Here is a 23,506-nt window from a genome sequence, read left to right on the forward strand (position 1 = left end):
CAGGAAAGTGGCCGTGGCCGTGCCCAGGAGGGGCTGGGGGAAAGCCAGGCGGGACAGCTGGTCGGGGCCTCCCTGCGTCGGCCTCACCCAGTTGGTCCTGTTCTGCTCCTCTGTCACTGGGGGATGGGGGTGAGTGTAGTGGGGCAGCCAGGGGCCCTCACACTGCCCAGCCTGGGCTGGCGTCTCCCCATTCTCCCTCCATGGTCAGGAAGGCGGGGGGGGGGGAGGCAGGCGGAGAGGCCTCTCCATGTCCATTAGTCCCCAGGAACCCCTGACCCCTCACCCAGGAGGCAGGGGCTCCACCACGCAGCCTCCAGAACCTCCCCGAAGCCCCTCATCCTGCCCATAAATTTATTTACCCTTGTGTCCCGCCAGGTGCGTGGATGTGACGCCCAGGTCCCCAGCCTGCACGGACACAGGAATTGAACTTTAGTCCCCAGGCAATTAAGGTGGCAGGGACTACACTTCATTAATGGCTCTTATGCAATAAAAACTATAAAATGGCCCCTATTTTGCGATTTAAAAATGCAATTTATTTTAATTTATGTTTCTAAGTACTTCTGGGGTTTGAGAGGGGGCGGAGAGGGTGTCATTGCGGGGGTTAGGGCTGCAGCCCCTCCACTGGGAGGGACAGGGAGTGGCGGAGATGAAACTGGACCTGGGGCAGCAGGAAACGCAGAGGAAACTGGAGTTGCGGCCAAGGCCTTAGGCTGGCAGGAGGTGACATTCTGGGCTGCCTTTTAAAAAGCGGTGAAAAGTCACTCCGAGGCCTTGCCCTTCTGTCCCTGGCTGCTGCACAGTGGGCTGGGGAAGCCTGCTGGGCAGGACTGTCTCCTGAGACCCTGGGACCTTGGGCATGGTGGCTTCCCCCACCCCACTCCATCCCGCGGGCAAATGGGCAGGGAGTCCAGAAACAGCCTGCCTGTTGCCTCTGGGGTCTCCCTCGCGTCGGGAGCCCTGCCACACCGCTGTCCCCCTTCTCCTGGCCGTGTAGCCGTGTGTGTGTGTGTGTGTGTGTGTGTGTGTCTGTGTGTGTCTGTGTGTGTCTGTGTGTGTGTGTGTGTGTCTGTGTGTGTGGTGTGTCTGTGTGTGTGGTGTGTCTGTGTATCAGATGTCTGTTTCTGCAGCCTCGCGAGGGCCCACCTGTCCGGTCCCAGCACTGTGTGCTTAAGCAGGGCACCGCGTGCACTGCCGAGGCCTGAGGGCCCAGACAGTCTCTGCGGGTGTGTCTCCCTGGTTTCCTTCTGCACCCCTCTCCCCCTCCTCAACCCACAGACAGCCCTCGAGCCACTTGGAGAAGCCAGGATCATGACGGCAACATTCCAGGCCCAGCCACAGCCCAGAGCGGACTCTTGAGAGGGGGGGAGGCCTGCGGGAGACTGGAATCCAGCCTTGAAGGTGGAGGGGCCTGGCTTCATACAAAAGAGGGAAAGACAGTGCAGGAAGGACCAGGGCTGGGGACTGTGGGGCGGAGTATCGGGAAAAGCTGAAACACACTCTGGCCCTGCTGGTCCTGGGATCCTCGGCCACCAGCTCCTGCCATTCTGACCTAGAATCTAGACCGTCAGCTTCGTCGGCCACTTGTGGACACTGTCAGGGCCGGGGCTCCCAGCCCAGCCCGTCCCCTCCCTGCACAGCGCACTCACACATACACACAGAGTTTAGCATCACACAGCCAAAGCCGGCGGGAAGACGGGGGCTGAGGCAGCCTTGTCCCCTCCTGCCACTTGCTGCCATGGGTGGGTGGGGGCTGGGGAACCGCCTCCTAATCCCCCCCGGCCCTCCAGACGCCCAAGGATCATGGAGTCTCCACCTGATGCCCCCCACACCCCCCGCTAGGACTGCCCCAGACCTCTGCCTCCCTCCCCGTTTTATTCTGGGCCCCTGGCCGGCCGAGTTAATGGCAAACTTTACCAGAAGTAAACTTGACGGATGGGAATTAATAATTTTCCTGGCTGGGAGGAGGGGGCCTGGGTGAAGGAGGGCCCCTGAAGACCATTAGCATGAATGCTGCCTGCCGAGCAGTTTAGGACTTCGGCAGCCCCAGTGCTGGGAGCAGCGACGGTAGGGGTGAGGGTGCTTCAGCCATCCCTGCACCCCCATCAGGGTCTCTTGCTGTGTGGCCTGGGCGCAGGAGTCTCTGGGGTGCTTCCAGCTGGGGTCTCTTACACAGTAGAGGTGAGGGAAGGGGGAGCCCTGAGTGCAGACTTGGAGACCTGTTGGGAGAGGGGGTCCTTGGGAGCCTGAAAGGAGAGGCAGGAGAGGACGGCCGTGGGGGTGGGGGATCGGGGCCACCTCCCCACCTTTGGAGCTGTTCTTGAGACAAGTGGCCAGGATCTCGCTGGTCCCCCGAGGGGAGAAGTTGCCTCGTGCTTGGGGACCCTGCTCCTCGGACTCCTGTCCTGTAAAGCGGCACAGCCCCCATTCCCATAATTCTGGCGCTCTGAGCCTTGTCCTTTGGGGCTCGGTGGGGGATCAGCACTCAGGCAAAGCATGCCCCTGCTCAGGCCTCTGCATCCGCGGGAGCAGTGAGGGCACGGCGCCCGATGGCTGGGTCCCCAACAGCACGTCACTGCACTGCAGGGCTTCTCGGGGCCCCAGGTGAGAGCCCATGCTGGACAGTGGCTGGGAGTGGGCCCGGCCGGTAAGTACCCCAGATGGTTCTGACTCAGGCGGTCCAACTGCTGTGCAGGAGACGCGGGTCAATGATAGGAGGCAGGTGGGGTGGGCGCTCTTCAGGCAGGACATGTTTGTGAACGAGTGCTGGATGACAGATGAATGATGATGTTTTGCTAGGCGCAAAGGTGACTTCCTTGGCCCTTTTAGGGTCCACGCAGCCTGCTGGTGGCAGAGCTGACCTCGCCCTACCTGGAAATTTTCTTTAGTGAATCGGGGATCCGAACAAACCCAAATCCAGGAGCAGACAGGTTGGGAGAGGGGTGAGAGGGCTTTCTGGCCTCCTCCCTGCAAGGACCAAGCTCACAAGGAACACAAGAAAGAACCCCTCCTTTCTTTTTTTTTTTTGGTGTGGGGGGTAATTAGATTTATTTATTTTTAAATGTATGTATATATTACATATGTATATTTTTTATTGATGAAGGTGCTGGAGATTGAGCCTAGGACCTCATGCACGGTTATCACTCACCCTACCACTGAGCTATACTCTCCCCCCCCAAAAGACCCCCTCCTTGATGAAGGCAGGGACACGTAGGGAGACCTGGGATGCTGTCCACCCCCCATCTACCCCACCCCCCACCCCAGCCTCTCCATGCTAGTGAAATGCGACCACAAGGAAGGTGGAGCAGCTGGGACGCGATTAAGCGGGGAAGGGTGGTGAAGGTTAGGGGGCAGTGAGAGGAGGAGGAGGGGGCAGGTCCCACTCACCCTGGTGGAATTGGCTCTTGGCAGACTGCCACAGTTGGACGGGGCCTTTCCGCCCACCTGGCAGGTGTCGACCCCTCCTTGGGCTCGGTGAGCTTGTGTGGACCCGAGCGGGCAGCCCTGGGCACCCTATGAGGACTGCCGAACTGCTTAGTCCCAAGGCCACAGGGACATGGTGGGAAGGAGAGGAGAAGGAAGAGAAAGAAGCCAGCCTCAGCACGTTAAAGATAAGTGGCACAGAGAGGTTCACTAACTTGCCCAAGGCCACACAGCAGGATTTGAACCAGGGCTGTCTGGCTGGGCAGCCTGCCTTTGTCCAAAACACGACATATTGCAGATTAATTAAAGTCGTCATCCCAGCAGGTCCCCTGACAGTCCCTCCCCCGGCCTAAGACCGAGCTCATGGCCCTGAGCCAGACAGCTGACCCAGCTTCCCGGGCTGGGCAGGCTGGGCCAGGCAGCTTTGGAGGGCGGAGGGCGAGGGGCTCACGCCTCACCACACAGCCTTGGGGCCTGGAGCCAGCCAGGGCCATGGGGTGCAGCGGGACTCCACTTTGAGAATGTCTCTAGGAAAGGGGGTGGCTCCCCTTCAGGAGCTCCTGTTCCCTTTGCACTGACTGCTTCGGTCCGGCGGAGCCTCCCTGGGGGCCCGCGTTGGGTCAGCACTGGACTCACTGGTCCGATGCTTCCTTTACACCCTTAACCGGTGAATGTGGCCCTTTGGAGCCCAGACATGCTCCAGCTGTGGGGTTCCGGCCCTGGCTAAGGTCACATCTGACCTGTTGTCTGCTTTCTAAGTTTTGCATTGACCCTCTGGCTGGGAGCAGTTTGGCTCTGATCTGGGTCCTCGCCCCTACCTCCGCCCCCACCCCCCGCCACAGCTAGAGACCTCTGCGCACCGGGGCTGCGTCCTGTTCTGGTCACTGCGGGTGATGGTGTCCTGGCCTTGAGTGGTCCCCGGATCCTAAGGACACTCCAGGACCATGGGGGTGTGGGGCATTTGCGCAGCAGGAGGGGGGACTGGCCCCCTCCAGATCTGCGGTGGCCGCCCTCCCCCCCCACAACCTCTGGTGTCACCCAGTGCTGCTCCTGCTGTCTCTTCTCCAGCTTGAGGTCCCCTCTCCGCCTGCTCCCTTATGTGTCGCTAGGTCCCTCCCCTCCCCCCAGCCTCTGCTTCCCTCACCCAGCCTTTCTCTCCACTAGTCCTTGTCCATCCTTGGTCCATACTAAGCCAGAGACCTTCGACAACCCACAGACCCCTCCCCAGCTCCTGACCTAGCAGTCCTCTCCACCCCTTGGCCTTACCTGCCCCATCCCGGCCCCAGGATGGCCGTTGCTACGCTGCAGCACTCTCAGAAGGGCAGTGCTGGCCTGGTGGGGAGGCCTGAGGCCCAGGGCGGACAACGGGAGACGGGAGACAGGAGACGCGGGCTTCTCCCCTTCCCATCGGGGCGGGTCCTCAGAGGGGCGTGAGCGGCCCCAGGCGAGGCCCTCGGCTCTCGGAATCTGCTGTTTGGTGATGTTTTCATCAAAATGGAATGTGTTCTATGCCTGTTTATCGATTTGAGTCAATCAATGGGCGTGGCTTGCTGGCGCTGGACCCACTAGGCGCTGGGGTCCCTTCCGTGCCCTGCTCTGACCTGGGGGCTGGTGCTGTGGCCTGCACACGCAACGTGGCCACCTCGCCCTCTGGCTTCTGGGCACAGGCTGGAGAGCGGAGGGCGGCGGGGCAGGGAGAGGGCAGTGCCCCCTCCACCCGGGCTCTGGGCTGCAGCGCTCCCGTGTCCTGCTGGTTCCAACAGCACCTCCCTCCTGCCCTTCGTCCAAGGAAGGTGATGGCTCCTGGCCCTGCCCACCCCTCTGCACTCAGTCCTTCAGCAAATGCGACCCCTCGCCTCCCTTTGGTAGGCCTGTGGGGCCCTGACGAATCCAAACCGCACAGCAGCCTGACGGTCAGAGACCCAGAGACAGCGCTACAGAGACAGCGACGTGGAGGCCCCCAGAGGCCCTCCGACCCCCCACACTGAGCTGACGGGGCTCCCTCCTCTTCCGGCCACATCACCCTCGGGTTCTGCCCTTGTAGGAGGAGATCTTAGGAAACGGGCGACACTGTTCCCTTCCCACCTCCCTTCTGGGCACCAGGGGCAGCGGAAAGACGAATGCGGGAGGGTCCAGCCAGACTGCGGGCCGACCCTGCGCCCCAGGGCCTCAGCCCCTGCCCTTTGCCCCTCTCTTGACTCTTCCCAGGAAAACGATGCGTGGATTCCAGTCTGCACTTTTCCTGGCACTGCTGTGTCCCCAGCCCTCCACGACGCTGCCTAGCCTGAGCCCCACACACCTTGGTCTGAGGGTTGGGCACCCTGGAGGGCCCTTGACGAGCTCCTTGGGCAACCCACCCCTTACTGCCAGCTGTCCGGGGTCCTCTCTGCTCCCTGCTGGCCCCCAAGCCAGCTCAGAGGTGGAACAAAAGGCAGGTATCCCCTCAAGGAGCCCCAAGTCCACAAAAGGGGCAGACCCGTGAGCGGAAGGCCACCACTGCAAGCGGGAGCCCTGCCATCCAGGCTTGGGGCTGGTGGGCAGCACTCACTGGAGGCCCCACGACAGCAGACGGGGGCCAGGCGTGCCAGTGGCGTCCCTCTGGGCCTCAGCTTCCTCCAGGTGGTTCACAGTGTCACCTGTGTGATGCTTTACCCGAGTCAAGCCACAGGGAAGAAGAAAGCAAGTCCACGTCGACAGCCACTCTGGATGCTTCGAAATGGTCAATGTTAGACAAAAAGTGGGGTCTCTGTTCGAGAGGAAAGGAGGTTAAAGAGCTGTGACGACTAATCACAGCTCAAGACCCCGGGGAGGCCCCGGACCCCACTAGGCTTGGGGCTGGCTCTAAAGCATTTCAGAGAGAGCTGGGGCCTTGTGCACGGGGGCCGCGTGGGACCTGAGAGGTCGTGCCGGCTGTGTTTCCCGGGCGTGGGGATGGCGAAAGGCCCTTCCTGGACTAGAGACACTGAAGCGTTTAGGGGTGAGGTGTCACGGCGTCTGCAACTCACCCCAGTGGTTCAGCAATTGTGTATAAAGGGGGAGAAAGCAAACGCGAGTGTGTTGTTTTAAAAAGAGCTGTTGGCTACAGAGGCAACATACACAAATAAATTTTATTTATATGTACTTTCAAAAAAGATGTCTTCTGAGGCCTGGAGGGGCCAGTGCCCCGGTGCGTCCCCATGACCCCATCCCACTGTCCCTCTGGCCCTCGGGGACCGGCCAGAGAGGACACGCGGGAGCCGCGCACGGCCCAGGGCTGGCTTGTGGTCCCGTTGCCGAGACGGCCACCGTGCTGGCGTTTGCAGTGTTCTCGGCGGGGCAGGGTCCTGTTGCTCCGATGCACCTGGAAGAGCGCGTGCATCTCCCTGGGCACGTGTCCCAGCACCTGAGACACAGGAGGCTCCTCACGAAGTCCCGTCCCTAACACTTAACGCCCTGTGTCCCCATGGCCGTGGGGAGTTACTAACCCGTTTTGTCTTGTTTTGTTTTGTTTTACCCTTTTTTTCAAACAGTAAAAAATGTTTAACTACCAGGGAATGAACCCAAGACCTTGTGCATGCTAAGCACAGGCTCTACCACTGAGCTACACCCTCCTCCCATTAGCCCATTTTTAAATGAGAAAACTTAGGCTAAAAAAGAGTAACGCTCAGGGGAAGGGGAACAGCGGCTCACGTCGATTCAGCCTGCACTGTGCACAGGGCCCTGGGAGGCGGCTGCCCCGTCCGACCCTCACAGTAATGCTGAGAGAAAGGTACGGAATACTGACCCCATTTCCCAGATGAGGAAGTTGAGGTTTGAGGAATTTAAACACAGAGCCCAAGGCCCCAGCCAGGGCAGGGGGAACTGGGCCCCGCCCTGCAGGCAGCAGCCCTAAAGGGAGTGACGTGGACAAAGTCCAGCTCCGGGCCTCCAGCTGCACAGACACAGACTCAGGGACATTCCCATAGGTCGGTGCCCACAGACTCGGCACCACACGGGGCACCTTATCTCCAGGAGGAGCTGGAGGGGGCCCTGCCCAGGGAGGGCGTGCTGTAGGCCCTGTGCTGGCCTGAGTGTGTTCCTGCCACCTGCACACACATCTCATGCTGGCAAAGTGCAAACTGCAGGAGAGGAAGCCAGTTCCAGGGGTACGTGGCTTGCCAGGCATGCATACACACTGCTCTCCGCGGCTCTGGGCAGGCCCCTCTGACACAGGTGGCAAGTGCCCCTGAGGACCAGGGTCCCGTCCCCGTGGGAAGGGTGCAGTCGGCTGGCTGTGGCCCTGGGCAGCCCGGCCCTTCTGTGTTTTCCTAGGGCCGACGGTGCAGCCAGGTCGCTTCACCGCTTCTGCCTGTTAGAGCCTGGGGGCCTCCCTTCTTCCTCTTTGAGACCCTAGTCAACCTGCAGAGGCCCCCTGGGTCTCCCCCAGGCTGCGTGGAGGCCACAGGCCCTCCTTTAATTTGCTTTCATGTGTATGGATGAGACCTAGGGAGGGCCAGGGCAGGGGACGAGAGGGGACGGGATGGGGCTCGGAGTCCAGCCTCTGGGCCTGGCTCCTTCACTCTCTGCAGCCCTTGCTCAGCCTGAGATCGAGTTGTTCCAGGCAGGGCTGTGGGGACAGCTCAGAACACCTTCCCTGTACCCTTCCCCGGGCAGGGGAGGGGGTCCCTGGCCCCCAGAGCTCACATTGCAGCCCCTGACCGGCTGCTCCAGGCCCCGATTCTGCCAGGCACACTGTGGCTGTGGCTGGCCACACTGCCCCCCCCCCCAGCCTAACCCCTGGTGGGGACCGCGTCCCCTCCTCCCTCGACGTCCTTTCCCGGGCACCCCTCACCCGCAGTGCCAGGCTCCGCTTGATGCCCTCAGGCCACAGGCACCCCAGCACCTGTGTATCTGGATCAGTGGTCAGCGGGCTCAAGATGAGAACCCACATTCTCTGAAGGTGCTGGGTGGGCCTGGAACCTAGGGAACTTGCTATGAATTTGGGTCCCCACCCGCACCTGCCAGGTGGGCCTCGCAGGCTTCTGGCAGCAACAGGCTGGGGATGTGGGAGACTCTAAGTCCACCCCCCCATCCAGGTCTCACCTCTGTCCTGATGAGGTCACCCTCAGCCCGAAGGATTGGATCAGGGGCCCCCAGCCGGAGAGGGAGGCAGGCCGGGGGCTTGGCACTAGCAGGTGCTGGCCGCCCTTCCCCAACCCCCCACCAGGGGCCCCCCATCCTATTTCTTAGTCACGCCTCCCCTGTCTTCACTGCCCTGCCTGGGAGCCTTTGCTCTTTGCTCTGCCAGGACTTTGTTCCTTGCTCTCTAATAGCATCTCCTTCGTGAAGCCTCAGCCCCTCCAGAGAGGCGGGGTGTCCTTGTGCCGCTGGGCCTCCCCGCGTCTCCCCAGGGCCCGTGTGGTGCCCGTGACCAGTGGAGGGAGGAAACAGTGAAGAAGGGTCTCAGTGGTGCCAGGCCTGGCGCTGCACTGGGCTCTCGAGGCCGCTCCCGTGGGCCCTAGCCGCTCCACCAGGGAGGAGGTGACTGCCCACACTGATCCGGCCCCGGGGGCTGGAACACCTGCCCCTGGGCTCCAGGTGAGAGCGACCATGGGGAAGGGAGGGGGTCAGGGGGCCAGCCTCTGGGTCTCAGGAGCCTTAGAGGTCACCTGCAAACTCTCGCTGAGCAGGTGACCCATCCAGGGACAGACACGGAGAGCCGAAGCAACTTGCTTGAGGCCTCACAGCTCAGCGGAGGCTGAATCGGGTGGGAACCCCAGTCCCTCAGGCCTGCCACCCAAGCAGGAGCTTCCCGCCCTGGGCAGAGGCCCTGAGCTGTGCGCCGGGAGGGCTGCCTGGATCCTGGGTTCCAGGCCTGGGGAGAGGCAGCCGCTGTACCAGTGCAGACAGACATTGCCAAGCCGGGCTCAGACACCCTGGCCTGGGGCCTGTGTGGGCGTGGGACGGAGCCACACCTGTCCCGCTGCAGGCCCTGGGGTGGGGTTTCCCATCTGTGCTGGAGCCCGGTCAGATTTCTCACTTCACCCCGAGGCAGGGTGCAGGGCAAATGGGCTCTGGCCAGCCGTGAGTCACCACCCAGCCTGCTGGCCTGCCTGCCAGGGCTCCCGACAGACCTGATGGGAAAAACCTGCAGGAAGAGGCCAGGCTGGGAGCATCCTTGCTGGGCCTAGGGGGCAGGGGTGGGGCAGGGTGGGGCGGGGTGGGGCAGGGGAGCTCACACCCAGCCCAGCACCTCCCTCCCTCCTCCAGCAGGTCGGGGGCCCGGGCTGCCCAGGCTCCTGAGTCATGGGATAGGGGATGCTTCCCAAACCTGAGCCAGTCCAGGCCTGACCGTCCCCAGACTCCGCACCACCACTGACTCAACCAAATTCTGAAATTTCACGGCTCCTTTTTCACCTGATCTCATCCCAGGCATTAAGGTCTGTGAAATTGCAAGCTTGATCTATTGGTTTTGTTTCTTCCAACAGACGCTGAGAGAAATCATGTGTTTTAAAAAGTTTGTGGGGACCGTCTGTGGATGAAGTCAGGCGCAACCGGCCTGGGGGGTGGCCGACACCTCCCTCGGAAACGTAGAGCCCAAAGGGGGTCTGGCTGCAGCCGTGCTGCCCTGGAAAGGGGCTCTCCCCGGGACAGCCCCAGAGCAGGGAGGCCCGGCCTTGAGTCCAGTCCAGAGCCCCTGCCCCCCCTTCAGCAGGCCTGGACTCCCAGAAGCAGCCTCTCCAGGCAGCCCGGGGTCCCCGCAACCCTGGGAACGGTGTGCAAGGCTCAGGACACCCCAAGCAGGATCCCAGTCGTCCCCACGCCTGCCTACACCTCCCCTGGCCTCACCCCTCAACTGCAAGCCCCCGCATTGCAGGCGCCTCTTCACGTGCAGGGTGAGGCCTCGGCCCCTGAGAACACCACAGCTGGGAGAGCCCTACGAGGCAGGGTGACCAGCCCTGTACTGGCCCCACCCCTGGCCTTCCCCGGGCGACCTCCAACTGTCCATCACTGGACCGAGAAAGGGTCACTACAGCACTTCAGGAAAGGCAAGGGTGAGGCCGAAATGCAGAGGGTGCCCCCTACTGGAGAGAACCCCACAAAGCACAGCCCCCCCCCCAAGCCCTTGATGACTATGCAGGCCGGGAGGGCTGGAGGAGGGCCCCTCTCTGCTCTCCACCTCTGTCCCCACCTTGTCCCTCCTCCAGGCGGCTCCCAGATCCTCTTCCTAAGGGGCTGTAAGCTCAACTCCTGGGGGCCTTGAGAGCGGTTAGGAGGGAGGGAATAAACTGATGGAGCCCTGAGACAGGGGGCCAGGTACAGGTGGGCTAGGGCCGGCCCACCTTGGCCTGTGTGCCCCAGAGAGAGGCTGCGGGCAGTGAGCGCTGACATTCCGGGGGGCTCAGGACGTGCTGGCGCAGGCCTCCAAGCCACACCTCGCCGAGCATTTTGGTGCCTATTCGGCACGTGCTGTAATGAGGCCTTGTGGCCATTTTTCAAGCTTTCTCCTCTAGCAGAGCACGATGTAGTCCTGTAGGAAGAGCACAAGCCTTGTTAGAATCAGCTCCACCGTTTCGAAGCTGTGCTGCTTCCAGGAGGCTGCTTAACATCTCTGAGCCTCATTTTCTCATCCATAAAGTAGGATGATGACATCCGCATCCCGGGAATGCTGTGAAAATTAACATGGGAAACCGCCTAGTGGCATACAACCTAATACAGACTGTGCTCTCAAGGGTGGTTGTGGGTGTCACTGTGTAGTGGGTTGAATGGTAACCCCCTCAAGAAAATACATACCTCCACCTGGAACCTATGACTGTCACTTCATTTGGAAAAACGGTCTTTGCCAGCCCCCCAGCCCCCACAAACACCCCACTGAGGGCGGATCTGTGGGGCTCTCTGTTGTGCCGTCTTTCCTGGCCACGGACACACCATTCACCCTCAGGGCTGAGCTCAAGGGCCACGGTGGGGACCTTCCTGGCACCAGGGTGGGGTCAGAGCCGCCTGCCACTCCCGCACTTGGTCGTTGCTTTGTCCCCTGCCCTGGAGCTCAGGACCCAGCCCCTTCCCCCAGGGCCTGTGTCAGGTCCAACTGGCCAGCAGCATGCAGACCTCAGGAAGAACTGGGGATGGAAGCCCCAGAAGCCAGCGATGGGCCCTGGCACATCCGGGGTCCTCTGTGAGCTTCAGTCCCCTCGTCAGCTAAACGGGATAGGCTTAGCTCACTGAGTGTTGGTGGAGTCGCTCAAGTCATATTTACCAAAATGCCTCGGTGCCTTCGAGTGCGGTTGTGTTGTTATTGAAGATACCAGGCAAAGATTTCCCAGAGGGGTGAAGTCCTCAAGGCCCCGGTCTCAGGGTGGGATGGTAAGGGCAGAGAGAGGACGCTGGGGACCCCCTGGGCCCTCGGACCCTGGGGTGATCTTGGCTGAGTGGCCTTTAGCTGCGGTGTGGCCCCAGTCCCCTGGTCGACCCTCTGGGGCCTGGACGGGCGCGGCACAAGGGGCTGGTCCTTTCAGCTCTGCCCTCCAGCGTGGGGTAGGGGGTCGCTGAGAGAGGAGGAGCCCCTGCGGTGTCTCCCACTCGCCCTGGCGGTTCTCACCACCCAGCAGGAAACAGGCCCCGGGTGCGGAGGCCTTGGCCCGGGCCCGGCCCCACGGGTGTGGAACCGATTTACTCAGTAGCTTTGCCACTGATGAGTTGCAGGTGAGTGGATGGCACGTGGTTTGTGTTGTAACAATATTTTGGGACAATTAGATTGAAACCACATTGTCTCGGCCCTGCCGGCAGCTCACCCAGTGCTGCACTCTCTGTGCCCTTTGCGGCTCCCGGGCTGGCCAGGCTACCCCAGCCTTCCTGGGGCCCCAGGTGGGCGCAAGGCAGGGGGCGGGGCCTCCTGCTGGGGGCGGGGCCTCCCAGCCTCGCTCCCGCCAGGGCTCTCCCAGCTGGCCTCCTGCTGACCACAGCCTCCAGCCGTTCCAGAAAACAGCTGCTGGGGGACATCCCAGGACAGGAAGGGAGAGGGCCTGGGGGGCCCAGGGTGGGACTTCTAGGCTGGAAGCCACCCCCTTTCCCCTCAACATTATCTCAGCACATCATTGTCTCTACCCTGCAGATAGGTCCACTAAGCACCCTCCGCCCCTCACCCCAGCCGACAGCACCCCCAGACTCCACGTCCCAGGAGCAGAACCCAAGCCCGGGGACTCCTGGTGGGAGGGGATGGCCGAAGCTGGGTCGGCCCAGCTGCTGGGTTGGGGGTCTCATTCTTGCCCACCCCCAGCACCATGCCATGGGCAGAGAGGCCTGGATGCCAGGTTATCCCTCCCACTTTGGGGGGAACCATACTCCCTACCAGCTCCCTTCGGAAATGCTGAGAGCTCTGGGTCCATCCTGTGAGGGGTGAGGGGCTGCAAGGGGGCCCCTTGGGCCAGGGCCAGGCTCAGGAAGGGGATAGTCTGAGCACAGGGGGCAGAGTGGGACCCAGACCTGCCCCCTCACCCCTGAATGGGTAACAGGGCTGGTGTCTGCAGATGAGGATTTTAAACTCAGGTGTTAAGCTTTTTAAGTTTGGGGACTTGGCGGAATGGGGGGCGGGGGTGACGGGGGTGGGGGGAGAGGCGTGGTACCTCCCTCCCTTCTAGAGAAGCTCAGGGTACACTTCAGGCGAAGCATTCTGGGACAGCCCCTGGGTGGGGGCGGAGCCTGGCTGGTGACAGGGCCACCCCAGATGGGCGGGCGACTGGCACTGGGGCTCCACTTCTCAGCCTCCAAACCCCCAGCCCTCAGACAGGGCTGCTCCTGCACCCTCTCTGCCTGCGTCTTTGCTGGGACCTGGGCTGAGATGGGGGTGCAGGCGCCCCCCCACACTGGAGAACCGAATTAAGGGGAAGATTTGCTTTCTGCAGCAGGATCGCAGGTGTCTATTGGGTTTCCAGTTCAATTCTAATAATACTCATCAGCGGTTGCAAAGTTTCTAATGTTTCCTGAGCGCTTAAGGGAAGCTTTTCCGAGTGGGATTTTCCTGGGGCTCTGCTCGTGTGCCCGCATCAGCCCGTGCTGTCCCTCCCCTGGGCCCGTGGCTCCCTGCTCGGCCTCGGCTCCAGGCTGGGCCGGGGGTGGCTGTGTCCCAGTGGCTGGTATCCTACGACACGAAACAGACGAAAACACAGGTCCAGGGCCGAACCCTCAGGAGTGCCCGATATTCAGGAGGCTGCCTGGCCGCCCTGGGAGTTGGCGAGTGGCCCGTGGGTCCCAGCCCAGGGCCCAGAGCGTGGGAAGCCAGCTCTGCCCTCCTCCCCAGCACCCGCTCCTTTGAGAGCCCCTTGCTCCACCCTGGGGGCGCAGCTGTGCGCTCCGGGCACCGGCACGCCGCTCTCTGGGCCTCTGATCCCATGCTTGTCTCTCAGAGTGACACCGCCAGGTCTCTGGGCCAATCCTGGCCCAGGATTGTGGAGGGGAGAGGGGCCGAACAAACTGCCGGATCCCCAAGGGCAGAGGCAGACCTATCTCTGGGCTGCAGCCTCAAAAAGGCCCTGCTGCCCAATGTGACCCCAGGGCTCACAGAGTTGGGGTGGGAAGTGTGTGCAGAGAAAACCTTCTGAGCTCAGGGGACCCAGCCCTTGACCCGCAGCCAGGAAGCAGGAGGGGCTGAGAGTGGTGCTCTCCCTCCCAGCCTGGGAGAGTCCCCAGGGCCCTGTGATCCTGGGTGGCAGCGACCCCCTCCCAGTGGCTCAGGGCTGACGCTGGTCCGCCGCCCTCCCCCTGGCCTACAGCCGTGTTAGGCATCCCAGGGTGTCCAGAACCCGGTGCCACCTGACCCCATGCGAGTGCTCACTCCCACCTGAGGCTCACTCTGCATCTCCCAGGCCTGGACCAGAGAGGGTATCACTGCGTGTTTGTCACGTTGTCTGTGGGTGTGCACGCACCCTGGGTGTCTCCGGGCAATCCCACACTTCCCGATGTGGGACGAGGAAGCAGGAGAGGTGGTGAATCCCCCTTACAGGTGGAACCAGCCTCAGCTGTGGGGCGGGGGGCTCTCTGGGAACCAAGTCCCTCAGCCCTGGGACTTTGGACCAGTGGCCAGTGGGCTTACTTTGGGGTGGAGCACCTCCCTTGTGCCCAGAGGAGACCCTCTCCTCCAGCAGAGGTGAAGAGGGGTCATGAGCAGGGCTGCACCCGCAAGGATATGTGGTTCTAAGGGCCGTGCCTGGACCAGCGGCTCCTGGACGCTAGTTAGAAATGCAGGTGGGGCCGATGGTCAAATGCTTGCTCAGGTGGGAGAACCAGTGGCTGGATGCGAGGGCACTTCCTTAAGCTGGGGAAGGCAGGACCCCAGAAGAAGGTGGCCAGGAAAGGCCTTCCAGAACCAGGCTGGGGACCCCTAGGGCTGAAATGGCTCCACCTGGAAAGCATCTGTATTTGTGCAAAAAGAGAAGCCCAGGGCTGGGAAAATTGAGACACACCTGATATGTGAGAGAAGTGAGTTGGGGGGGGTACTCATGGGGGCCTGGGTGTGAGGCTGCATGAGAACAAAAGCGCAGAAATGGAGGCAGGAATTGGGGCCTCCCGAAGGGGGCCCCACAGGAGACAAGCCATCAGGAGAGGTCCTGGCAAGGTCCTGGGAGCGTCAGGTACCCAACCCCACCAGACAGGTCCGAGCTGGCCCCGTGTGGACACTTCGATGCCCTTTGGAAGCATCGATATCAGATTATTTCCAAGAGGCCTTTCGAGTGCCCTGGCTCTCCTGGGGCCCCCCTGCGCACCTTCATCTGCCCACTGGGGGCTCCAGCCCGGTGTCCTGGGGGGCGGGGCACCCTGGGGGCTCAGAGCAGTCGCTGGGTTCCTGGGGTGGCAGGGGCTGCTGATGCCTGTCGGCCCATGTCCACGGGCGGCCACGGCGGAGCTCCGCCGGCCACGTGTGTCCTTCCTGAGTGCACGTCTCTGCCCTGGGCAGGACACCCTGCACACAGGTGCCGCTGTTGTCCCCAACCATGGGTATCACAGGGATATTTCTTTGTTTCGTTTTGTTTTTTATCGAAGTGCAGTTGATTTACAGTGTCAGCAGAGTGATTCTGTTGTATATACACACGTACACATTTTTTCAGATTCCTTTCCATTATGCGTTGCTACAAGAAATTGAATATAGTTCCCTGTTCTACGTAGTAGGTCCTTGTTGTTTATCTGTTTTATATATAGTGACTGTATCTGTTAATCCCTGATCCTAGTTTATCCCTCCCCCGCCCTTTCCCCTTTGGTAATCATAGTTTGTCTTCTACATCGGTGAGTCTAATTTTGGTTTGTAAATGAGATTTGTATCATTTTTAGTTTTTAGCTTTCTAAGGTGGGGAACATTTCTGAGGCTCAGGGCTGGTGAGTGGAGGCCCTCTGGGCCCACACCTGGTAGCATGCCGGCATCCAGCTTCCCCGCCTCCCAGTCTCAGGTCTGTGTCCAGGGTCACCTCTCAGGGACCATGGGCTCTTGCCTGGGGCCCTGCTTTGGGGGATGCGGAGGCAGGCCCTGGGTGACCGTGCTAGCGTCGAACAAAGGACCGCAAACTCGGACACCTATTCTGTCGCAGTCTGGAGGCCAGAGTCCGAAGTCCAGGTGTCAGCAGGGCTGGTTCCCTCTGGGGTCCCCAAGAGGAGTCCCTGCCTGGCCTTGCTCCCTGGTCCTGGGCCTCCAGCCACCCTTGGCTTGTGGCCACATCTCTCCAGTCCCTGGCTCCATCTCCACTTGGCTTCTCCCTGTGGGACATGTGTCCTGTCCTCTTCCTGTAAGTTTGCCCGACACTGTTTTAGGGCGGGGTGCCCTCCTCTTGGGACCCTTATCTTAATCACATCTGCAAAGGCCTTTACTCCAAGTAAGGTCACCTTCTGAGGCTCTGGGTGGACACACCACTCAACCCACTGCAGCGAGTGGCTCTGGAAACTGTGTCAGGAGCCGCTGACCCGAGCTTGAGGGAAAGGCTCAGAGAAGCAAAGTGACCCATGGGAGTGAGGGGGAGGGCTCCTCCTTTGGGAGCCTGGGAGCCAGGTCCCTGCAGGGAGGAGGGGGAGGCCCTCGGAGCCCATACTGCTGATGGGCCCAAGGGCGTAGCCCAGACAGCGCTCGGGCCGCAGCCTGAGGTGGGCTCCGTCTCACCCAGGGGTCCAGGTGGTGGTGGGGTGGTGCGGGGTTGCGTCTCTCGTTGTCCCTGTTCCAGCCACTCCTGCTCATCATCCTTTATTCATAACTAGGCACGGAGCCGCAACGGGTGCTAGGAAAGGCAGCTGTGTGCTGGGAAGTGGGGGATGGAGTTGGGGCTCCTCGTACCCAGTGGAACGGTCATTTTGGAACACTGGTCCGGGCTGACGCCCTCTGGACCTCACTGCATGTCCTGCCGGGCCCCTCCCCACATCCAGCTCCGTCTCTCTGGGCCCCAGGTGCCCCCGCTGGGCTGATCCCGTGGGTGCGTGCAGCTTACTTTCTCGCTTCTGGGCCCGTCAGCCTGGGGCTGAGCCCTGTGGTCAGAGGAGGGAAAGGATAGGAAGAGCTGCCCAGCCAGCGGCTGCTCTGAGGCCCTGAGGGCTGCAGCCCGGGCGGCGGCCAGGAAGGACCCTCGGCCTGGGTGGTGGCAGCCCCAGGCAGCAGGGGTGAGGGTCTCCACACCGCTTTCCAGTACGACCCTGGAGACTGGCCATGCGGCCGGAGAGGAGGGAGATGGGGCTTTTGCGAGCCCCGGTGTGGGTTCCATCACTTTGAAAACCTCTAAAAACAAGTGGGGTCAGCTTGAGGGGACAGTTTCTGGGGACTGAAGCCATCACGACTGGGGTATAAAAGGAAACTGTGATGAAACCCCCAAACCACAAACAGAAAGGGAAATCCATTACACAAAATGTTTGAAATTTCTCCATAATAACAACATCGCTATTAACAAATGTCAAAGACAGCGGACTGACTAGGCAAATGCAAGTTACAGGCACAAGGAGATGCCGTCGCACCCCTCCTGGGTGACTGCCTGACACGGGCATCGGGATCAGAAGCTGCGAGGATGCGGAGGAGCTGGTCCTCTCGCTCTGCAGGAGGGAACGGAAAACAGGACGTCCCCGGGGGGGACGCAGGCAGCAGATTTGGGAAAGGTCGTCGTCTTCCACCTGCTCTGTGACCTGGCCATTCCACCCACAGGTGTTTGCCCAGGAGATGAGACACAAGTTCACATACAGCCTTGTTCATTAAGAACCCCAAGCTGGCCTGGCCCAGGAGTCCAAGCACAGGGGAATGGTGCGGATGGGGCACCCGGGCCGTGGACACCACGTGGCCGTGAGGAGGACACACATGACAGTGGCCTGGATGAGTCTCAAAGCCGTTTGCTGAGCGTGTTCGTTCTGCACGGTCCATTTATGTGAAATTCTAGAAACGGTGAAAGTATTCTGCAGAGGTGGAAAGCAAATCGCGGTGGCCGGGGACTGAGATCGGGCAGGAGAGGGGGACTGACCGAGGGCCTGAAGGAACTTTCCTGAGCTACTTAGAATGTTCTGCATCTCAACTGTGATGCTGGTTACACAACTGTACCCATTTGTCAAAACTTACCCAATTGTATGCTAAAAATGGGCACTTTTATTGTATCTAAGTCATATCTTAAAGCTGATTAAAATAAAAAGCCACTATTTGTCACCTCTCAGATGACAGAGGCCAAAATGACTGACCATCTCTGGTTTTTGCCAAGGACGTGGGGAGGCGGAAGCTCTCACACTTGGTGGGGGTGTAGGCTGGCACACTTTGGCTGAGCAGTTTGGCAACAGCAATCAGCGTTTGCAATATGCGTGCCTTTCACCCGGCAGTTTCTCTTCTGGGAGGTTTATCTTCCGGACATACGTGCATAAGGGCACTAAGATGTGTGAACAGAGATGTCCTTTGCAGCAACATTTGTTGAGTTGAGAAAGTCACAACAACCTAAACGTCGAACAGTAGCAGTCGGCGGAATTCACGGAAGCCGACCATCCTGACCAACGGCCCCGGGGTCCCCAGGGCTGTCCTGCCGTTAGCCTTGACAATCCCATGTCTGGAGATCCCAAGCCCCCTCAAACCGGGACACACCATGATACAGACAAGCAACGGAGTGCTACGAGGCCATGGAAAGTGACCGGTGGGTCTGCAAGCGCCAGCGTGTCTGAGGAGGTGAGCAAGATCAAGCAAGCGACAAAGTTGCAGGTGGCGAGGAGCCATTCACAGACGTCGCCTCTGGAGACAGGGGCTCCGGGAGATGCTCCGCTCTTGCTTTGCATCCCTTTGTGCCACTGGATTCATTTATTTTGTGTGTGTATGGGTTTTATAATCAAAAAATATATTCTAAAGGATGTGCGACCTTGATCAGCACATGTGACGTTGGTCTGCAGTCAGGCAGGTGGGTGGGGCCTTTGAATTGTAGCCACAAGGAGGCAGGTGCAGGGCGAGGGAGGGGTCCGAGGCCCCTTCCGCAGGGCAGGAAGACCTGGAGGGGAGGGGCACCTCGAGATCACAGCTCAGGAGACCCCTTAAGTCCTCAGCTTCTTCCAGACCCCCTCCAAAAGGGCCCCTTGTCCAGGACCCGCCTTCCGGAAACGGACTCAAGGCCCTCTTGGTGCTTTGAACCCCTGCCACTAGTAGGCAGCCCCTGGGCCTCAACCGAAACACAGCAGCCCGGGATTCTTCCCCAAATTGACTGGTGAGGCCCCGAGCTGAGTTAATTCCTGTGTCTTAATGAGTGGGAAGATGAGGTTTTTATTCATCGCTGGGGCTTTAAAACTTGCAGTAAAGCGGCCCACTTTATAAAGGAAAAATCAATAGCTGGAAGAAAATAGGAGCATGTAAAGGGGCAGAGTGCCAAAAAGCAGGCCAATTACCCCCCAAAATAACACACAGTTACGGCTCCATTAACTCAATTATATTTTCAAAAGGATTTCTTACCGGTGGGGGGGGTGTCCCAGCCCCCCCCCCACGTGCCTGTAATTTTTACTTCAACTTCAAGCCATTAAGTTGCATTAAATTATTTTGTGGGAGAGAGAGGTGTGTTTAGGAAGAGGGAGCTGTGGGCCTGTCTGGCTCCTCTGGGGCCCAGGGTCAGGTATGAGCAGGCAGGGGGCAGTTGGGGGGCACCCCTGGCGGTGGAGTCCAGGGGAGGGGGCTCCAGCTCTCAGCCCTAAGAGATACTGAAGAGGGACCCTGGGCTGCGTCCATGGAACAGGACCAGTCAGGGGGCTACGAACCCTTCTGGACCTGGGGTCCCCAGACCCAAGGCCGCCTATGCACGGCTGCCCGGAATTTTATTCCAGATGATTCACTGCTCCGTGACCCCCCCTCAGTGGGTGGCCCCACAGATGCCAGTCCAGACGTGGGCACCTAACCCCCTGCTCCGTGACTTTTCTCTTTGTCTCATTAGAATTAGGAAACGTACCTTTTTGAAGAAATGGAAAAATAAAATGTATTAAAAGCAACCGCACCGCCAACGCTGGGGCCTAGCAGGGGTACCCCTTATGCTCTCCCCGCAGCCTTCGCAGGCCCAGGGCCCGGACCCAGGACCCTACATGACGCCGGAAATTCCTCAATCAGCCACCGCCTTTCAGCTCCCCGAGATGGGGCGGGTCCTGGAGGCCCGGCGGTGCCCGGTCAGGCCCGCCCGTGGTTCCTGACGTTCCTAAGAACATGAAGGCCCTGAAGCTCACTGGCTGTAACCTGCTTTTCGTCGTCTGCCGCCCCTGGGGAGCCGAGGCCTGTCCTACATAAGCCTGGGCCTGGGCCGCCCGGGACCCAGCACTGAACACGGCGGATTTCAGATGGAGACGAGGAAGAGGGGGAGGAGCGGCTGGGGCTGGGGCCCGAGGGGCCATCAGGCAGGGTGTCTCTGGGCAGTGTCCAGGGTCACTGGGCCAGGTCGCTGGCCAGAGAATATAAAACCAGCCAGTGGTGGACAGGTGGATGGATGGAGACTCAGGCTGAGCAGTGGGGGTGGGGTGGCCCTAGGGCACAAGACAGCTCCCCCCAGGACTGGCACAATACAGACAAAAACCCAGAGAGAGGCAGCCCCCTCTGCCCTCTGCTCTGCCCGGCCCTCGTCCTCCCGTCTCTCTGTCCCAGGTGTCTCCTCACCTCTGCCTCCCTTTCCCACGCTGCCCCTGAAGTGCATCCTCCAGCGCAGTCTGTCCTCTGCGAGGACAGAGGGAAGAACTGGCCAGAGGTCTGCGCCCTTGGTGACAGTCCCCACGGGAGGCCTGGCCTCTGACTGTCAGTCTGTGCGGCCTCCTCGCTCAGGTGTGCCTGTCCCCCGCGCCCTGCCCTGCTCCCCAACCTTCAGGTCTCTGTGCCCCCAGCCCTGCCCCCACACCCAGGCACCTTCCAGAGAACCTCGCAGGCCTCTGCCCACTCGGACCCTCCGCTCATTGAGGATGGGGACGTTTGCACCTTTTTCGGTCCCTTGTCCTGTGTGGTTCTCCTGCTGTCCTCTCCCCCATCATGCGGGAGTCTTCAGGGTGACCCAGGGCAAGGCCCCTCCCTAACTTCTCCCGGCCTTCCCCCTCAGAGAACAGCTAGCCGCCCCGCACACAACTCAAGCTGGTGGCCCTCAGGCCACATGAGTGGCGCAGGGATGGCGAGCGCTGGAGTCCCCAGGAGCTGTAGAAGTGGTGCTGAGACAGTTCTGCGGGGTGGGGCTGTGGGAGGAGGGACCCCACGCGGTCCCCAGAAGCAGACGCAGATGGCCTCCCTCCAGCCCTTTCCCTTGAGCTGGCAGCCACAGGGGCCCAGGTCCCACATCAGCCCAGGGCTATGGGCCTTGCCGGTGGTGGGGTCACCTTGGAGCCTGGCCACGGGCCAGAGCCTGCCAAGGGGGCTCTGCTCCCCCCACCCCCACGTGCCGGCTCTTCCCAGCACAGAGCTCCCCAAGGTGAAGAGGGCGTCCTTGAGGCCTCCAGCCGCCCCGCGCCAAGGTCCAGGCAGCAAGGTCACTGCCAGCCCGCGCCGCAGGAAGGGAGAGGGGTGACCGCAAGGTTACTCTGTGGAGGGAGGAGGGGGCTGGGGGAGGGGAAATAAAAAGAGATTACATTTTTTAAAAGGTACTCTAGCTGTCTGCTGACACCATCTCTGTTCTCCATCCGTTTTATAGCCTGACGGCTCAGGCAGCTGGGCCTCGTCTGTCAGGGGGTGTGTGTGGGGTGGGCGGTGAGGAGCCGGACCCCCCACCCAGGCGGCCTGGTAGATGCACCCCGTCCCCCCCAGCCTGGCCTCTGCTCTGGGGCTGCCCAGGCCGCGGGCACCCCCCCCCCAGGGAGGGTGGGGGCAGCCGTCACAGGTGGGACCCCGCAGGCGGAGGGGAGCCTGGCCCCGGCTGCAGCCACCATCACTGGCCATCTATCCCCCTGACAGGTCAATTTTCTCCCGTGTTTTACAGGACCTTTCAGAGCAGGAAATGCGATCCCGCGGCTGATTGATGTCCTTACCTGGTCTTTGTTCACAAGCCCCTCTCGGCCCCCCCGCCCTCCGCAGGGCTGCAGCTGGGCCTGGTCTGAGTGTCCAGACCAAGGCTGGGGTGTCCTCCCCAGGGCAGCCCCGCCCTCGGCTCCTTCCCGGGACTGGGACCTACGGCGTCTGAGCCTCAGGTTGCCTCTGACAGGGCCGGGGGGTCCCGAGCAGCGTGTTTCCTGGAAGGGGGTGGTCTAGGGGCAGTTTGAATTTCCTGGTGGAGGGGCCGCCAGGCCACATCCTCCTCCCACCTGCATGCCGAGGGCCCTCGGGAGGGGAAGGCCTAGGAGGCTGGGGAGGGAGGGACAGCTGGGTTAACTGTGTCCTTTACGTGTTCAGTTGGCTTTTGTTGCTCAGCCTGAGTTCTCCCCTGGTGTCGCACACCTGGGGACAGGGGGTGACGGAGCCTCTCCCCTGGGCTCCTCTGCGGAGGCAGCAGCCGGAGGTTTTTAGCAGCCGCCCCCTGAAATTGTGAGAACCTTTTGTGTATAATCGACGAGCTTTCAGTCTCTTGTAAAGCAGCACAGAGCACGTCAGAAAACTGTCAGCAGACACTCCAAGTGCATATGGCTCCTGCCTGCCCCCACCCACCTCTGCCAGGTGCCACTCCCACCCCTCCCAAAGAGGACTCAGGGGACCTGGGACTGTGGGCTCTTCCTCTGCACTGCCTGCAGGGTCTGTGTGGTTCTGCCACGTACTCGGGGTGCTAGCTGAGATCACTGCCAACAGAATGGACGCCATCCTCTGCCATCTCCACTCGTGCCCAGGGCTCGTCCCCACGACACGGCTGCCTGGCACTCAGGGCCCATGACGCGATGACTACTCGACTGGCAATCAAACAAGTGAGTGTGTCAAGATCCTCAACCCAGGGGCTGTGGGGGGCTCTTCAGGAAGAGGGTGGATCCTGCCCTGACCACCAGGACGCCCCGAGGTGAGGAGATGCAGACATGGCATCCGGGGGCCACACAGGGCAGACGGCCTCCCAGCAGACCCCACCCCTGAGCAGCGGGCTCTGCCCCGAGACCAGCAGGGCCCGTGCGTGACCCTTGCTGAGGGAGAACCCCCACAGCTGTGTGGTCTCTCCCCCTAGACACTGGGCACAACCTCCCTGGACAGTGTATGGCCCAGATCTTGGCCAGCAGAGTCTCCCTGGCTCTGGGCGTTGCCCCCTGACTGAGTCACCAGGTGAAGGGACAGGTAGAAGGGACCTGGTGTGGCTGACCAGGGGTCCTGGCCTGCTGTGTCTGCCCAGCGATGGGTAATGCTCTCCCTGCTTCTACTCCCCAACAGGCCCTGTTTCCCAGCCCCACTTTCCAGCCACTTCTTTCAAGTGTGAGGTCCCATCATCCTCCCAACCTTGTCTTGTTTGCTGGAGAGAACAGCGCTGGTTTGTCTCCAAAACACTGACTGAAAGCATTTGGCTCATGTAAGGCCTGCCAAGATGAAACCAAGAGGGCTGGGACCTGGGGTTCCGCTTGGAGAGGACTGTAGGCCAGGTCATGCCCACCAACCCACCCACTTATCTGTCCATCTATCCATCCAACCATCCATCCATATGTACATCTATTCACCTGTCACCCATCCACCAATCCACCAACTCTCCCCTTCAATCCACCGGCCCACCCATCTACCCATCATCCACTTACTCATTCATTCACC

At 60.9% G+C, this 23,506-nt stretch overlaps 2 long non-coding RNA genes across 2 annotated transcripts; one reads left to right on the plus strand and one right to left on the minus strand.

The window, feature by feature from the left end:
• Window positions 1-510: 510 nt before the first annotated feature.
• LOC116656698 lies at window positions 511-5,203 on the minus strand. The gene is made up of 3 exons (XR_004311583.1): window positions 4,687-5,203; window positions 3,385-3,527; window positions 511-2,868 (listed from the first exon to the last, which is right to left on the minus strand). It is a non-coding gene; the product is annotated as an uncharacterized LOC116656698 (long non-coding RNA).
• A 3,318-nt stretch (window positions 5,204-8,521) lies between these two features.
• On the plus strand, window positions 8,522-11,184 carry LOC116656699. Its single transcript, XR_004311584.1, has 2 exons — window positions 8,522-8,976; window positions 9,867-11,184. It is a non-coding gene; the product is annotated as an uncharacterized LOC116656699 (long non-coding RNA).
• Window positions 11,185-23,506: the final 12,322 nt, after the last annotated feature.

The sequence above is a fragment of the Camelus ferus genome, chromosome 16 (assembly GCF_009834535.1).
Source record: "Camelus ferus isolate YT-003-E chromosome 16, BCGSAC_Cfer_1.0, whole genome shotgun sequence".
NCBI lineage: Eukaryota > Metazoa > Chordata > Mammalia > Artiodactyla > Camelidae > Camelus > Camelus ferus.